This window comes from Canis lupus, chromosome X (genome assembly GCF_048164855.1).
Source record: "Canis lupus baileyi chromosome X, mCanLup2.hap1, whole genome shotgun sequence".
Lineage (NCBI taxonomy): Eukaryota > Metazoa > Chordata > Mammalia > Carnivora > Canidae > Canis > Canis lupus.
Genome location: NC_132876.1, coordinates 111405794 through 111424324, shown reverse-complemented (window position 1 = coordinate 111424324; position 18531 = coordinate 111405794). Strand labels below are relative to the sequence as shown.

General features: G+C 47.5%; 1 protein-coding gene and 1 long non-coding RNA gene across 3 annotated transcripts in view; one reads left to right on the top strand and one right to left on the bottom strand.

Moving 5' to 3' along the window:
* NHS (NHS actin remodeling regulator) overlaps positions 1-18531 on the top strand; it is a 346900-nt gene that overhangs the window by 186761 nt on the left and 141608 nt on the right. The window lies entirely within an intron of this gene.
* LOC140628770 (uncharacterized) lies at positions 14578-17879 on the bottom strand. Its single transcript, XR_012026747.1, has 2 exons — positions 15773-17879; positions 14578-15043 (listed from the first exon to the last, which is right to left on the bottom strand). It is a non-coding gene; the product is annotated as an uncharacterized lncRNA (long non-coding RNA).

Genomic DNA, 18531 nt, shown 5'->3' with positions numbered 1-18531 from the left:
GCTTTCTCTGGGCTGCAGCGGTGTGTTGGACCCCCCCCCCCCGCCATGTACACATCACAGTAACCCTCAACCGGGCGGTGGGGGGGTTTGGTGAAGAATAGCCTAGACTTGCCCTCCCGCTGAGTGGGACAGTCGTGAGATGTGTTCCATAAGTTTCCAGCAGGACCCGCCACCCTCACCTTCAGTAACTCGCATCTGCTTCCTTTCCTTCCCTGTCTTGCCATCCCTGCTCCACTCTGCTCAGCTTTCTAGAATTGCCTCTTGCACCCACGCTGTCCCTTCAGGGGCTGCTTTTGGGGGGAACCCAAAACAGGACCAGACCTAAAAATATTTACCCAGTTATATTTCCTATGCTGCCCCTTCCCATGCTCTGAGTGCTGGAATTAAAAAAAAAAGTGGGGGCATCTGTTAAATGATGGGGTATATCGGGACACCTGGGTGGCTCAGTGGTTGAGCGTCTGCCTTCTGCTCAGGTCATGTTCCCGGGGTCCTAGGATCGAGTCCTGCATCGAGCTTCCCACAGGGAGCCTGCTTCTCCCTCTGCCTATGTCCCTGCCTCTCTCTCTCTCTCTCTCTCTCTGTGTGTCTCTCATGAATAAATAAGTAACATCTTTTGAAAAATGATGGGCTATATCATAGGATCCCCTTTGTTGGGGTATTTTTTCATGGCACATTCTAATTTGGGGTGTGCGATTCTCTTTGGGAGGTTCTTGAAGCGAAGATTCTCTTGGGCTGCTGGTTTTTTTTTTTTAATTTTTTTTTAATATTTATTTATTTATGTATGATAGTCACAGAGAGAGAGAGAGAGAGGCAGAGACACAGGCAGAGGGAGAAGCAGGCTCCATGCACCGGGATCCCGATATGGGATTTGATCCCGGGTCTCCAGGATCACGCCCTGGGCCAAAGGCAGGCGCTAAACCGCTGCGCCACCCAGGGATCCCTGGTTTTCATGAATTCATTCGACGAATACCTATTGAGCTCCGAGCTATGTGCCAGAGAGTCTGCGGGGTGCTGGCCTTATATCCGCGAGTGAAGCCGAAGGAATCCCTGCCCTCCTGGTGACAGTTTAGGTATGGGGAGGAGCAGACCACCCGACAAGGTGGCGAGTGTGTGAAGCGTGCTGCGTGCCGGGGTGGCAGTGGCTAGGGACTGAGGAAAGGAGCTAGGCCGGGGCAGGGCGACAGGAGGCGAGGGGGGCTGGTTGCCCGTCAAGCTGGGCCGCCTGTGGCTTTGTCTCCTGCAGAGGGGAGGGCTGTGTTGCTGGATTCTCTGATGGGCTTGGCCCCACCCTGAGCCCCCCTGCTCCCCCCTCGTTTTCCAAATCAGTCTCCAAGCAGAAGCTAATGCTGTTAATCGTCATTAAGGACAGGAAACCAAGGCCTGTCTCCTCTCCAGTTGAAGTTCTTTGCTCACGTTGACTTTTTTCCTCCTATCTGGAGCTTGGCTCATAACAGACACCGAGAAGTAAGCGTTCAGTGGGTGATGCGTGCGTGTCAGGAACTGCCTCTCTGTTTGAAATCCAGTTGAGTTTTAATGGCCAACCTTGCCTCAGCCAGGACCACTGGGGCAGGAAGGGCAGGGAGGAAATTGGAGCACGGGCCTCATTCAGATTCCCCTGTAATTAAAAATGAAGCTTAATCATTAGTTTCAGGGGCCCGGGGTGGCTCTCACACACAGGGGAGAGAGTGGAGTTTCACCTTCCCTTGCCTCCTGGGACCATGCCACCATCATACGGGAGGTGGGGTGGTCTCGAGGGTGCGCTTTGGGGGGTCACCAGGGAGACAAGGGGTAACTTTACCATCCCGCCCCGCCCGGGGCAGCAGGGGTGAAGGACGGAGCTCCGGTTACCTTGGGCAGCGCCTGCTCCTGCTGTTTTCCCCTGAGAGGAGTGAAAGTGCAGACGGAGAACTGGGCCAAGTCAGCGCTGGGGGAGGAAGGTGGAGAGCTGGTGTTGGGGGAGCACCGGGCTTTGCACCAGAGGGTTCACGATCAATCGAGAGGTGGGAGGAGAGGCGGGGGGCCAGAAGGAGGGGAGCCCCAGAAGCTACCTCAGAGTATGTTCCAAGGCAGCAGGCCTGTCAGCCGTGAAGCGAAGTGAAGGAACAGAGAGTAGTCAGAGGCCTGCATTAGAATCGTGTTGGGGGGACACCTGGGGGGCTCGGTGGTTGAACATCTGCCTTTGGCCCAGGGAGTGATCCCGGGGTCCTGGGATCGAGTCCCGCATTGGGCTCCCTGCTCAGTGGAGAGTCTGCTTCTCCCTCCACCTGTGTCTCTGCCTCTCTCTCTGTGTCTGTCATGAATAAATAAATAAAATCTTAAAAAAAATAAAAAAGAATCATGTCGGAATCAGCTAATAATCCCAACCGAGTATGAGGAGGTTGGGGCTGCTTTGTCCTCTGCTCCGTGAGTTCTGCAGAACCATGCGGGGGGAAGGCAAGCTGATCTGGTCTTTGGAATGAATGGGTTAATTAGGAAATTGGGAATTCCTGCTTTCTCGGGTTGCCTCTCACCCCCCCCTCTTAGTGACTTGAGACTGATGAAGGCAAGGTCCCCTGTGAACATTTGGGATGAAACACTTTGTGAGGAAAACAAGCAAATACATTTGACAGCTGCTTGATATAGGACAGTCATTAAATTTTCAAGAATGTAGGTCTTCTATTATTTAGTGACGTTAATCTCTCTTCCAAAAAGAAACAACAACAACAACAAAAAAGGTTCCAGAATTGCAGAGTGAGGAAGTCGTGTTGTTCGCTCTGCTGAGAGTTGTTCGGGTCCCGCCTCCCGCTCCCTTTCTTCGGGGGGCTCCTGGGCCAGACTCGACCGTCATTCGGCTGGGTCTGCAGCGGCTGGTATCCAGGCCTTGCTTTCATTCCATTCCCTCACTTGCCTCCTCTTTTCTCTTCCATCACCTGCTTTGGGGGCTATTTCCCCACTTTTCAACCCATCGTGGGGGAAACGGGGTGAAGAAAGAAAACTTGGCCATCTGTTTTGCTGCTTGGGTGTTTCTGGGGAGAAGATTTGGTATGAAGTGAAGTTGAAATGCTGGCCAAGAGGAGAGTTTAGAAAATTCTGGGGCTTCCTTTGTGCCTTTTTACTTAGGAGGGATGACTGAGAATTGATGTATTTCTTTTCCAAAAAAGGTTGAAATACCATTGGGGATTTTTAGAAAAGGGTTGTGTAGCAATGTTCCTTCTTGACTCCATGCAAGCCTAGAAGTAAGATGGTATGTCCAATGGGGGGTGAGGGTGCGGTGGGGGGTGGGGGCAGTTCACAGGAACTACAAGAGAGAGACCTTTGAGCTCTTCCTGGATGCACTAAGGCCACTCAGACGTGGAGAGGGACGGCACTTCCCCTGGGGCTGCCAGGGCACAACCTGCTCTGCCCAGAGGCCTCCTGGGTGCACAGTCTGTTGCCCTGCTGCCTAGATGGCTGTATCCCAGTGTTCAGATGCCAGTCCTGCCTCTGGAACTTTCCCACTGCATGACTTGGGTCAAGTCACTTAGTTTCCATGTGCCTCAGTTTCTTCTTCTGTAAAAGAGATAACAAACGCCGGTCGTAAAAGTGTGTGCCCGCAGACGGGTGTACAAACCTGAAGGTATGTGCACACCAGCGACAGCCAGTAGGTTAGGCAGAGCTGTCGCTGGGAGTCTGAACTAACTTGGTCAGGATCCTGTGTGCATGAGACTGTGGTTTGACTCCCTCTGGGGCCATGTGCCAACCTACTGATTGAGTCACTGGTCTTCCTACGATGGATTGGAGTTTAATTACTCTGGGGAGCATCTGAACATTTGTTTTATGGCCTTTGGAGTAGAACATTCCATAAGGCTCTTTCTTCGTGCCATTCAGAGTGCTACTCTCCAATGATAGCCCACAGCTAATTTGGTCATGAGTAATAGTGAACAGATATTTATTGTGTGCTTACTACATAATTCTGGGTGCTGGAGGTAGAGTAAGGTTACAACTCAGATAAGATCCTGGGCCTCATAGAGCTTCTCTTCTAGGGAAGAGAGTCAGACAGTAAGCTGTCCTGTGTGGCAAGTGCTATGGACAAGATGCCACAAATCTGTCTCTCAACCAGTAATGCCCTCAGATCCATCCATTCATTCATTTTTTCCAGCAGGTATTGATGGAACAGTTGAGGATGTAAAGAGCTGCCTGAGCTCCAGCTGTTTACACAAATCATTCATCTCCCCTTCTTCCCTAAATGAGTCCTCTTGTGTTCAACAGAATGATCTGGGGCAGTTAATTTTGAGCCAAACTCATTTAGCATGGCAATGTCCACCAGGCACGGCCACCCAGACAAATGATTTCTGGCAAAGGAATTACACAAGTGCATTCTGTGGGCCTCCAGCTAAGCTGGCAGTTGGAGGAGGAATTTCCAGCACATATGGAAGTCCAAAACGAAATAAGGGAGAGTCAGTCTTCACGCTATCCCGGCCTGCCCTTCTTCGTGTTCACAAACTCTCGTACAATTTCCCTATAGAGTTGCCTTTGTTGGTTTTGACTAGGGATAATATATCTCTAGTGAAAATTCTGTGCTATTTTATGAGCTGTAAGTTGACTCTGACTAAGTTGTTTAGAACCATATTCATGTAAAAATATATTTAGGCCATTTCCAAAATGGAGATTATTGATCCAATTACACAGATGGATGTGGCAAGCAGCAGATGTCGCTGACTCTTCTTCCTCTCTCTCTTTGTTTTCTGAGATAGTTGGAAGTTGGCGCACAAGAGGCCTTGATCAGAGTGGATAAGTCTGTGGCTGAGACAGGCCACTCTGTGTCTGTGTAAGAAGACAAGAAGCTTTCCTTTTGAGGGGATGATGGGCAGTGAGGAGAGGTGAGGTGGCCGAGTTTTCTAGATTCTCCGATTTGAAAATCAGGGACTCAAAAGAAGTCTATCCTTCCTGAGTAATTGTATCCGGACACCGTTGAACTTCCTGTGGGTTTCCACTTTCACCCCAGCCAGGCTCTGAGGAGGGAGCACAAAGGGGAGACGGCCCCTCCTCTGGGGAGAGAGGAAGTAGGTGTGCAGTGTGGGGCACCCAGCTTACAGGCTGCTCCGGGTGGCCACTTCTCTGCTTCCTGAGGGAGGAGCTGGGTGTCTTATTTCTCCTCCTCTTGCCCAATGCCATTGTGGACCTCTCATGGGTCTTCCTGCACATCGCCGTCTATGAGGCGGCTGCCACACAGAGTTTTGGTTTGCAAAGGGAGGAGGCACCGAAGGCAGATGTTGGCTTTGGCAGTAATCTGTGAATTTTATTCAGCTGCTCTGTCCCTGTCATATGACGAAATCTGATTAGACTAGAGGCCACCAGTATGGAATTTGGGATATTGGTCTGCTAAGAACCAAGAAAAGAGTAACACTGGGCAGCCTGAGAGAATGCTCCAGACGTTTCTGGAGGTGAAGCTTTTTAGGCATCACCAGTCACATTGGAGTCCCCGCTTTCAAGTGCATCTTCCCAAACAGTTGCCCAAGGAAACCATCTTGCATGGCCCGTGGTTGACCCAGCTTTAACACTTCAGCATGAAAAACTGCCCTTTCTTTGATAATATTTTAGACTTTTTACTTGTCACTAATAGAAAAACTTAGCGTTTTTTCATTTAGTCTGAATTAGGCTCACTTTGCAGTTTGGCTCCATCTTTTTAATTTAAAAAGCAATATAGTTATTTGCTGGTGGCAAAAAAAGTAATAAAGATAAAACAGTAATACATACTATTTTTTAAAAGTGGAAAGTAGCCCCTCTCCAAATCATTGCCCAGAGTTAACCATGGTTTATTGTTCTAGCTGTGTGGCCTTGGGCAGACTTCCTGACTCTTGTGCCTCAGTTTCTTCATCTGTAGAAGGGGGATGATATTAGTACTTATCTCAGGGTTCTGGTGAGGATTAAGTACAATGTCTGACATGTATTCTGGCTAAACCAATATTAGCTTCTGTTGTCAATAGTACGGACTTTCTCTGTACATCAGTGCTGGAGTCGAACCTTTAAGGGCATGCCCAGGCCTCCGTGAGCAGTATTTTGCCAACAGCATTTTCACTCAGGGGAGGGCCCATGTGAGTGAACAAGCCTGGCCTTTGATTTGGTTTTCGTTAGTGGGATTTAGTGTGGTTCGATTTTCTTCATGGCTTCTTAGGAATGCTAAGCTTTCTTGAGAGGGAAAGAATCGGAATGGGTTTTTTGCTTTCAGGAGGTACCTGACACATAAGGTCATTGCTTCTCTTGCAAGCCTCTGGGCCCTTAATATGGGTGCCATCACCCAGAGGAGGCTCTACATCCAGGGAATATGGTGGCAGGATTTATGGCCAAAAGAATAGCTCAGACTGACTTAGATGGAAGAGGGAACCAAAGTCTCCTACTAGATAAGGCGATGGAAGATCAATTGGGTTTTTAGTTTTGTTTTTGTCTTTTTTAATGAAGTGGAAAAAAGAGCCAGTTTGTTCATTTTGCCAGTTTCACTATGAAAACCATAGTGAGAGTATATCTGGGGGCACCTGGGTGCCACAGTCGGTTAAGTCTCTGTCCCTTGGTTTTGGCTCAGGTCGTGATCTCAGGGTCGTGAGATCAGCTCTGTGTCAGGCACTACGCTCAGCACAGAGTCTGCTTGAGATTCTCCCTCCCTCTCCCTCTGCCCCTCCTGCTCCTGTTCTCTCTCTCTCTCTCTCAAATAAATAAATAAATCTTTTTTAAAAAGGAGTACATCTGTGTGGTTGTTTGTAGACAGCAAGAATCAGGACCTCCAAGCCATCTGACAAAAGGCTAGGCCAGACCACAGATGCTTTCAAAACCAAGGGGTATTTGTTATTGGATAACTTAATTTTAAAGGCCCAGTGAAGGAGTCAGAGAAGCCATCTCCCTGTCCTGGTTCTGCCACGTGTGGCCTGGAACAGCTTACTTCACATCTCTGTGCCCCAGCTGTCTCACTGGTTAAGAAAATGAGGCTGGAAGTCCCTGCCCCGCAGAGCTATTTTGGGGGGAATGAGAGATGTGATAACGGGTCACGTCGTCACATCGTTGGGTGAGTGTAGGCACATCTGCCCGGGCTGTCCTGCAGGCTCCCTTCTCCGCGCACAGAGCTCGGCGGCCTGGCCCAGAAGAGCTTCTAGAGAATCGGAAGGCAGGCCGCTGCCCTCAAGGGACTCGGAGCCCACGAGAGCTCAGCACACGTGTGAAAGATGCCTGAACGCGTCCGAAGGAAAGGATGGAGGTAAAGTCACCACGAGAGGGTCGGATAATATTAAGATAGATGCCTGAGAGAAAATGTGGCTGGAAAGCCGCAGGGAGTTGACAGGGTGACAGGATACCTTGTCAGTTGCTTTGTCAGTAAAGGGATCACACCCGGTGGCCGCCTTCTGTGAGCCAACACAGCCATTGACTTGAGGCCTGAGTGTCTTAAGGGCCCTGGTGTCTCTTGAGCCCCCATAGGCGTAGAAGCCGTGACCTCCGTAGCCTAGGCCTCGTGTCAACCCTGGGCGCGGGGAGCCGGGCCCACATGCCAGAAGCAGAGGACGGCGACACCCGTGGGGGGTGCGACAGCACTGCTCTGCTGCCAAGATGGCGGAGCAGCCCTGAAGTCAATCTGTACAGCTCTTCCCTGTGCTCTCGGCTCTATGCGGGCTTATGAGGTCTCCTTTCTGAGCTCTCGATGCTTCACGGGACAGGGAATGATAACAAGATTCTTCTCTTAACTTCTGAAGTGCCTTGCCTAGAGTCACCTTGTGTATTAGTGAATTGGGGGGATGGGGACTAGGGAGCTTAAAAAGTGGATTTCCTAATACCCAAGCCAGTGTTGATTAAGTTGTTGGAGTTTCGAGGGCAACATACAGGTACAGTGACATATATGAACTTATTGATTAATTAATTTGTGCAGCCAATTTGCATCAAAATGCACTCTCGTTTTTCACTTCATAACACAGATGAGATGCCTCTCACATGCTTCTTTAGCTTCTTCCAAAAACAAATGACCAAATTGGTCACTGTCCAATGAGTTGGAATTGGAGTCAATTGAACAGGTGCCTGAGTTAATTGTTGAACCGAGTGGCGTAAAAACCCACGTACTGCCACCGAGTGAGCACGAGCCCTTCCTTCCCTTCCCCACCAGGTCTGCTGCCCTGAGGGTGGGGGCTAGGACCTTCGAGGCAGAAGTCCAGCAAAAATCAGTTCCTTACTAAAAGCAAGTCTTCCATGCAATGCCTTTCAGGCTGAAGCCAACGGTCCACTAAATCTGCTTGGGAACTGGTTTGTTAATTATTCTTTTCCTTTTGTGACATTTTTCAAGATAAACTTACTTGGGCCGGCCTCCTAGAAAACCTTTTAAAATGCTAATTGCGCAATTGTGCGAATAATGTAAAAATGAGTCATGTGGTCCGCTCAGCACTTGACTAATTAACAAGCAGTAAATGAACCCTTGCCTCACAAATTCTGTACGGGGCTGTGTGAATGGCGGGGAGCTTCCTGGAGCCACAGTTAGAAGAGTTTGGTTTAAGTAAACAGGTTCTTAGAGGAATTGGCCAGTGGAAATCACGAATCATTAGGCATGGCACTATCTTTACCAAAATTGAACACCATTGGTGGATTCGATTCCGGGAATGTTCGTTGAGCCCCTGCAGGGCTTTGTGATTGGCCCCAGAACAGGATACAAAGATGAATTAAATGCAAAGGATGCTTTTGAATGTTAATAATCTGATGAAAGACAGAGGTGAATAATCAAACACAGGAGTAGATGCTTTTGACTGCAAGGAGAGAATATCCAGCTTAAAGGATAAAGATATTTAACTATCGGGGCACCTGGGTGGCTCAGTTGGATAAGTGGTTAAGCAGCTGACTCTTGGTTTCGGCTCAGGTCATGATCTCAGGGACCAGGCTCGGAGTCAGCCTCCGTGCTCAGAGAGGAGTCTGCTTGAGGATTCTTTCTCCCCCTCTCCCTCCGCCACTCCCCTCACTCATGTTCTCTCTCTCTCTTTCAAATAAATACATAAAACTTTTAAAAAATATACTTAATTAGGGCACCTCAGTGTTTCAGTGGTAGAGCATCTGCCTTTGGCTCAGGACTTGATCCCAAGACCCACATCGTACTCCTCATGGGGAGCCTGCTTCTCCCTCTGCTTATGTCTCTGACTTTCTGCGTGTCTCTCATGAATAAATAAATACATCTTTAACAAAAAAAGATATTTAATTCTCTTACAAGATATAGTGTCTAAAGGTTGATGGTTCTAGAGTTGGTTTAGTAGCTGGACAATATTGTTCATTCCAGGTTCCTCCCATACTTTTTGCTCTACCATCCTTCTCGTGTTGGTTTTTTTTGTCCCTTGGGCTTGTGGTGTCATGGTTGTGATATTATTATCTTGCTCCAAGTATCATATTCTCTAATGATGGAGTTCACAAGCAGTGAGCAAGGCAGTAGAAGGTTGTGCCCACTCGTGTGCCATTCACCAGAACAAGTCACAAGTCACACAGCCCACTGGGTGGAGTGCCAGCAATCCATGCTGCCCGGGCAGCCACTTCCATTGTTAGCCCCATCCCTATGAGCTCTATAGAAGGGAAGGGCTTAAAACATTCGTGGGGCAATTAGACATCTCTGCCACATAATACAGTAAGTGCCTGTAATACAGTAAGTACAGAGGCATACAGAGTCCAGAGACAGTTAATTCTGCCTTAAAAAAATGATGGGAGGTTTTGTAGAGGACCTGACATTTTAGCTGAGTCACCAGGTGGATGCTGGAGAGAAATCCAAACAGGAAACCCAGTGTGCAAAGACAGAGTAGCATGAAAGGGCTTGTTAGACTATTGCACTCTTGGTATTTTCTTGCCCTCTTTCCCCCATCTTCTGGTCAAACTCAGACCTGGCAAGTCATTTCACTCCTCAGAGTCCTAAAGTCCTTATCTGTAAACAGGAGGTCACTGGATTCTGCAAGTATAAAAAGGTCTACAAGGTTTTCTCACTCATCCCCTCCCTCCCTTCAGAGGTTCGAGTAGAACCGTGTCTACGGGCAGGCAGTCTCATGATGTATCTTATACAGATAGCAGAGGAGCTCTTTAATCTTCTATCCTCTAGAAAAATACGTTTCAAAAATTCCCCAGAGAGGCGAGGTGGCATCATAAGCAGAACATGAGATGGGGGATCATGGATCCGAATTTGAAGCCAAACTTCATTATTTACTTGCTGTGTGACCTTGAGAAGACACTTGAGATCTCCATAGCTCAGTTTCCTCATCTGTAAAGTAGAGATTATGGTATTTATCTGCACGACTCTTTGGAAGACAGTGATAATTGTCATTAAACATGCAGCACAGTGCTAGATACTTGTTAGGTTCTCAATAACTCAAAATGTTCAATGAGGAATAACTGTGTGCGTGTGTGTGTGTGTGTGTGTGTGTGTTAAATGGACAAAGACTCTTAAAATCAGTAATCCCGAGTGCGGGTGAGTGCAGGTGGGACAGGGACTTTCAGGTGATAATGACATTTCTGGGGGACACTGTGGCCATTAGAATGTATCTCTTAGAAATGTTCAAACTCTTCGACCCAGCAATTCAAAGTCTAAGAATTTATGCTGGGTGCATATTTAATGATGTGAACATGGGGGTATAATTAGTATAAAGTTGTTCATCCTGATGGTATTTGTAGTGAAAAGTATCAGAATCAGCACAAATAGCCAACAGTAGGCAATTCATTAAATGAATTAAGCTTGACTCATATATTTTAATATTACTCAGATATTTACAATCATGTTTTGGGAGGATATTTCATGATGTGGGGGAAACGGGTGTGATATAATATTTATGTGAAAAAAAAGCAGTCTATAAAGCAGTATATATGATATGGCCCCAGTTTTGTAAAAGTAACTATCATGCTTAGAAAAGTCACTGGAAAAAAAAGAAAAGTCACTGGAAGGTAAAACACCAAAATGTGAAAATGATTATCTCTGGGTACTGGAAACACAAGGGGTTTTTATTTTCTTCGGTGCTGCTCTAAATTCTCCACATTGTCTTGCATTGCACATGTAATGACATGGAAAAACACTTACTAAATTAAGAGAAAACAGCAGGCTAGAAAAATCACCAAAAAAAAATATAAATAAACAGAATGCATTGACTCCAATCAAGTATGTAAGAATACTCACATGTCCCCAAAGAAAAAGAAGATTGGAAGGAAATGTGTCCAGATCTATTCAGTGATTTTTCTCTGGATGGTAGAGTGATGGATGATTACCATTTTCTTTATACTAGTTTGTATCTTCCAACTTCTCCATGGCTGGCCCATGTTGTTTTTATGAGCAGGAAGAGGAAACTACCACCAAATAAAACCCATAACAAGAAGTTTTCTTGAGCACTGTGTTACACACCGCCGTCAGTGCTGGCAGCCACCAATAAATCCAGTAAGTCTGAGGGCCCAGGCTTCTCCTGCCCCACAGCTAGGAATTCATTCGACCAGCATGGGGACCTGGTACTCATGTTGATCCTCCGCCTCCTAAATGCACCAAGTACCATGTTCCAAAAGGCAGAGGGGCACGGCCAGAGTTACTGTTGGTGGGCCAGATGAGTGAATTTGCTAGTATAAGAAATGACCATAGAACCTGTGGTCCTTGCTGCAGGGACCAGAGGGTGGCCTGCTTTTTAAAAACATGTGCTTTGCTGATCCAATAGGGTGCCTCTGGCTGGATGCATGGAGCTCTCTGGTGGCCAAGAGGTGTCAACGCAGCAATTTTTGTACTTCTAGAACCAAACCCAAGTTCTACTAGCCAAACCAGGATGTTCAGAAACTGCTGCATCCTTGCAGATTGAATCCTAAGACCTCAGAATGGGTAAGAAAACCTCTGTCACCACTATTCCCACAGCCCCCCTAACGAAGAAGGAATCCTCCAGAGCCACCAGACAGAGTGGTACTCCCTCTGCCTTCATGCCCATGTCAAAGGCACTCAACACTGCTTGGTATCGTAATAACTATTTATTAAATTGCGAGCCATAACAACTAATGTGTGAGCCTTGATCACGTCGCTTGTCTCGCAAGTCCATGCTGTGTGAAAATGTCCTGGTGGGTTGTTTTCAAAGTGGATCCGGTCGTCATAGCATCATAGACTGTTAGAGCTGGAAGGAGCCTCAGGAGCAAAGAGACTGAGTTCCAGTAAAGCCAAGTGGCTTAAAGAAATGATTCATTACTGCCTGATGCAGGAATGGAACCTATTCCAACCTTCAGAATTTTGTCCAGCAGCCCCCCAACCCTGTTGCCATCAGGCTGCCTTTATGCGAGGTGGCTGACTTGAAACCAAAACTAGGGCTTCAGATTCTCATTGTTCTTGGGTAGTCTTGTGTTTCTCTGTGTTTGCATCACACTGTGACTCTGTGATTTTGAGATGAGGTAGTCAGCCTGTGTGTGTGTGTGTGTGTGTGTGTGTGTGTGTGTAAGAATGTGTGGTCCTAAGTCTAGGTATGTAACTGTCACTGTATTTCTATGTATCTCTATCATTTGATTTGAGCATATTCCTTACCCTCAGCTGTATTATAAATTCCTTGAAGATGATCTGTGTCTTTTGTATTCCAATATAATACTCTCTAGAGGTGTTGGGACCATTGACACAATTCATGTTACTTCTTTGTAAGCCATGAATGAAAATAATGTCTGAATCATTTGGGTCCTTAGGCTCAGGACTTTGTTTATAGGATATTGTTCTATATTTAACTTCTGTATTGGCACTGGCTTTTAGAGAGGCCTGAAGATTAGTGAAAATTTACCCCCTGGGTATTCTAGAATGTTCCATTGAGAGGTAATTAAGGGGAAGAAAAGGAACAACTTGTACTCCCCAGTTGGCAAGGCATTTATTTGGTTATATATTTATTTTTGCTGGAGCAAAAGTGCTTTCACTTTTATTACACTCTAACATTGGCTCTACAATCAGCGAGGTAGCAGAATAGTGATGGTACCTGAGAACTTGGCTACACATTTGGAAATCTGAGGATAAGCTCTGAAATGCTCTGCAGTCAATTTGAATATTCTGTCATTTTATTCATTTTGACAATTTTTAAGAAAAGAGAAATATACATAAGAAATTATCATTTAAAGTGGGCCTTGGGAAGTGCTGTAATGGTGCCTAGTGCTAGGGGAAAAAAAGACCAGTGTGGTGAGGGGTTTTGGATTTGATATTTGGGATTGCCAAGCTAGGAGGAAGAAAATGGGTGGGGCATGAATAGGGCAGATGGGCCTTCGAGGTTGTTGAGTAAGTGTGATGAGTATGTAGAGTTCCACTGTAAAGTTTTATCTACTTTGGGGGTAATTTAGAAATTCTCCATTAGAACCTTAACTCCCTCCTCCAAAAAAAATAGTAAGGAAATTCTTAAACTTGGCCAAGGTCATTCAACAAATAAATTCAATAAATAAATGGAAGAGAAAAATAACATACTTATTACAAGGCTATTTTTATGAAAACACAAAGGTTATAATGAGCACAGACTTTGAAGTAGGACATGGATTTAAATCACATCTCCTACTCCATTTGTAACCCTGGGCAAGTCAGTGGCCTTCTGTTTCCTCAGCTATAAAATGAGGATCCAACACCCACCTTCCGGAACTGTTGGGACCATGAGAAATTAATAAATGTCAAGTGCGTAAAACTCCACCTGGCCTTGGTAGACATTTCTTCAAAGTGGTTCCTGCTTGTATTGTTAATATTCTAAGTGAATCATGAATCCCAGTAGGCTCACAGGGAGGGATCATGTTTGGGAGCAGCCATTCCTTTGGTCTTTAGGCAAACAGGACTCCTCAGGTCACATGAAGAGAACCAGCCTAGAAATTGCAATTTCTTGGAACTTGATTTGGGAGTCTCTTCCAGATGGCAGCAACAACTTAATGGCAAGAAGGTCCCATCAAATCCCAGGGGATACCTAGTTTTCATTGAGTGTGGGAATGCAAGGATTCTTCACACAGGAAGGATCTCTAAAATAAGTGACTTCTCAGTGTAGAACTCAACCCCAGGTCTCCTTTTTCCTCCTCTATCTAAATGTCTCTGGATTCCCGGGGAAAGTGGCATGCAGCTTTCATCAGCATTGCAATGTGAGCTTCTCCCATGGAATTGGCTTCTAATATACTTTTGTATCCTCAGTACATGGCTTACTAGGAGGACTGAGGTTTTTTATGGATGGATGCATGGATAGATGGGTGGGTGGGTGGGTAGATGGATGGATGGATGGATGGACGGATAGAAGAAAGGAAGGAAGGGTAGATAAGATGTGTGAGTGGGTGGGTGGATGGAAGGGTGGATGGAGGGGCACATAAGTGGATAGGTGGATGGATGGATGGATGGATGGATGGATGGATGGATGGATTTGTGGGTGGATGGGTGGAAGAGTGGATGAATGGTGGGTGTGTGGGTGGATGGATGGATGGATAGATGGTAGAAATTGATCTGAGGTAGAATGCCTATGTATCTCTGTGTTCTAAGAGTAGAATTTTATTTTTTAGTTTTTTAATATTTCATTTATCTTTAAATTTTTTTCTACTAATAACCTACTGTATACCAGATACTCTAAATACTGAGCACTTGTATACGAGTGAATGCCTAGTTTTTACATCATTTAATCCTCACAGCACTCTGTGGGGTAGGCTTTATTAATATCATTTTACAGGTGGAGAGAGCTATGCTCAGAAAGGATCAAGAGCTTGCCCAAGTTTATGCACCATTTATGTCCAAGTTCTTTCCTGTACACCATGAAATGCAGGCATACCTATAGCAAAACCCATCCATACCAGTATAGAAGTGAGGAAGGGTGTCACTAACCCAATACATTTCTGAGAGGCAGGGGGTCACTATTCAGAAGAAAATCCAATGGCAAAAGGAAGTCTTCACTTGGATATACATTGGAGGGCGGGTGGCAGATGAGCGGAGGTCATGGATCAACGGAGGGAGAAAGAAGCAGCAGGCAATCTTACACTCCCAGGCTTCTCCTCCAAGTGGAACTCAGTCACAGGTTGGAAGGCGTGAGGTACGTTATTCTATCTCCATTCTGCTTGAGGTACACCTGGGATCAAACTGCCTCACCTGTCCACAGGGCAGCCTCTGCTTAAAAAAAAAATTCTCAGGCAACCTGGAGACAGTGAAGGGAGACCAAACGTGTTGCCTGTCCTACTGTCTTTGTTCAGGTTCAGGAAAGGAACAGGAGCAGAAACGGATACTGATTCCTGTGCACATGCTTCACTAGGGGAGTGCTCTCAGGAAAAGGGGAGTCAGGGAAGCGGGATAGGGCAAGGGGGAAAGATCCAAGCATGTTCGTGGTCCTAGCTAGACACTAGCTTCACCTCCTGTCAAACAGGAGCAGGCGTTGCACCAGAGTTGATCCCACCTTGAAGCTAGGGGGTTAGCCTTTTGAATCACTGAGTTAGCTATGGGCTGATGGGCTGCCCCTGGGGAAGGGGGCATAACCTTCTGGATTAGGTACTTCCCACTGACCAAGGGCAGTTCTCTGGAGAAGGGATCAACTGTTGGGCACCATTAACAACCAATACTCATAGCAGCTGGAGGAGGGGATCCCAGCCCAGGTAAGAGGGTCTGGGTATAGCATCAACAGCATCCTCTGTACCCACCAAGCTCCCAAATACACCCCTGCTGGCATACAGCCTGTGAAAAATTTCTGCAGGTATTTTGACCACCGCCCTTCCCATCCAGATGCAGGCTACCTTGAATGGAGATAGCCCAACCGAAAGGTCATTCTTTGATTCCGAAGGAGAGGGGACACCACGCAGGGATCCTTTCCGTGAGCTTGCCAGCCTAGAGACTTTCCCCACTCACCCTTTGTTGGCCACGTACTGCTGGGATCCCCCTCTGACTCGGTGGAAACTTAATGTTCTTGGTGAAGTGTAGCCTAAGATTTTCACTTTAATGACATTTGTCATACACAATTCCCTGTGATGTAGGACAGCCAACATCACGACATCTAGGTTATATCTTCTGTTCTCTGTCCCCAAGTTTTAGTTCTCCTCTTAGTTCAGATGTCTCCCATTCCCGCTAGACTCCTGTCCAACACTTCCTTCTCCAGCCCTGTTAATACTTAACCTGAGGTCATGGTTTCTTTGGGTAAAGAACAATGAAAAAGCAATCAAGCAGGCTTGGAGTGCTAAGGGAGTGAAAACTGGTTATGTGTCTAATTTAAGACATTCCTAAAAGTATGCCTTTCTTTATGGTCAAAATCGAAAGAAACTAACGGATGTGGGCTTTTTTTTTTTTTTTCTTGCCTTACACATTAAGGATTAGTCATAGGATCATGTTGAAATTATTCAATCCAGAAATAAGTGATTAACATTTAACTTTCTTAATGGGCAATTACTCAACAGCTATGCCAGTGGGTAAATATTTACTCATCATCTCTTCCAAGGAGTGAATGTTAACTTGAGTCAAACAGTTACTTGTGTTGGTTCTTTAATAATGGAAAAGTGAATTTTATGTAGCTCTACGAGCTCCAATTTCCTGCCGAGTAAGAACTGGCTGAAGGATGTTCAGAGCTCTGAGCTGAGCTTAAATTACAGATGATTTACTCACCTACTCCCCCACTCCAAAACAACAATAACAACAACAACAAACACTGACCATTTGTTATGGGCACCACTACTCATTGAAATCTGGCAGTGCCGAATCTCAGAAAGTCAAATACAATAAATCAACTCAGTTTCTCAGTCTGTAGGTCTGTCAGCCTCTGTTTACCACAAAGCGGCCTGTTTCTTGTCATTATGGATGCAAGTCAGGGCACAGGCACGGCCAAGATGCCGAACGGCTTGTTCTATGCAATGTGCTTATAATTCTTCTGCCTTCCAGTGGGAAGGATGGCTTGGGAGAACTTGTCCAGCATGGAGGGAGTCGGCAGCTTCCAATCTCTTTGCTTATTTGTCTCTACTGCAGCCTGTGGGACTAACTCAGAGACCCTAAACCTGCAGAGCACATGGCCTCAAGACCCCGTTTAGAGAATAACGGGCACCACCTCTGAGAGTTCCAATGGACTTGCAACGAGTACATCTTAATCAACAGGCAGGAAACCAATGTAAGAGTTGAAACACGAACCGAGGTTAGAGGTTGGAGGTCAGAATATGGGACTTTGATGCTACTACGTCAGGTGTGGCCCGCCGGGCAGACAGGTCAGAGATGCCTCCCGGGGAAGCACCGAGGGACAGAGGGCTGGCGTGGCCCGCCTTGTAGAAAGCAGTTTGGGGGTCTGGCACTTGGTGTGTCGGTCAGGGCCGGCTGACTGCTGTATCAACCACCCCAAGTCTCAGGCCTTCATGCAAACTGAGTTTATTTCTCGCTCACGTCACATTCCAAGAGGAAGAGGCCCGTGTTCATGCAGGCATTCAGAAACCCGAAGTCTTCCAATGCGTGGCTTCACTATCCCGTGGGACCTTTGAGTTCCCGCTTCCTGAGCTATTGCATCCATCCAGCTGATGAGGCACCCCTCCAAAAAAACAACAACAAAAAAAAACCCCCCAAAAAAAACAAACCCCAAAAACCAAAAAGCATGGCAGAGAGCATGGGAAGTTTTATGGGCGCATCTGTATCCATATTCCAGCCCGAGCTGTCCTGTGACCCCACAGGCACGCAAAGGAGGTTGGGAAACCTGTGTGGCCCAGACGTGGAAAGGAAGGGCTTGGGGTCTGAGGAGGCAGCCGTGCACGGTGGCCTCGGCGCGGCCTCGCATGCAGCCTGCCGGAGCCTTCGAAGAGGGCTGGAGAAGGAGCCAGAACGCAGACAGGCAAGAAAGGAGTTCAAAGGGGGTCCTCCGGGGGTCGCCACCTTGGATTCCCTTATAACCCAGACAGGACTGGTTGTCGCTTGGGTTTGTTGGTTGGCAGCGGCTGTAGAGGCTGAGGTCAACCTCCCAGAGCCGCGGAGTCGCTGGGGGCCGCGGGGCCTTGACGGAGGCGGGGGCCGGGGCCGGGGCCGGGGCCGGGGCGCGGGGCGCGGGGCCGCAGTCACCGGGGCAGGCTCGCGCCACGAGGCCCGGGCTCCTCCGCGGAGGCAGCAGGCTGTCAGTTCTGTGGCTTTTCCTGCCCCGCCGTGAAGGCCGTGAAGGCCGGCCTGGCGCCCCCACCACCCCCGGGGCTCTGTCGGGAGGAGGAGCCCCGTGACGTGCCGGGAGGAAGGGAAGGTTCTGGCGGGCGGCTGGAGGGAAGGCGAGGCGGCGGGCAGCAGGTAGCGGGGCCTGCGCCTGGCGGGGCGCCTCTGCGGCTCGGCCCGAGGCCGCGCTCCTCCCCAGCAGTTCCCACAGGCCCCCTGGGCGGGCCCTTCTGTGGCAGTTTCTGGCAGTCCCCGTGTGGCTGGTCGTCAAGCCTCTGGACCGGCGCCCAGGAGCCTGCTGGAAGTCCAGACTCCCCGTCAAGGATTAATTGGCCAAGCGCCAAGATAATATTTTCCCCCATAATTGAGAACTCTGCCTATTCACTCCTTTCTTACTTTCTTCACTCTTCTCCAGTCTCCTTTAGAAGAGCCACTATCAAAAGACAATTGTTCTAAGTGCACCCGCACAAAAAAATGCTTTTATTTAATTGGCAAACACTCGCAGG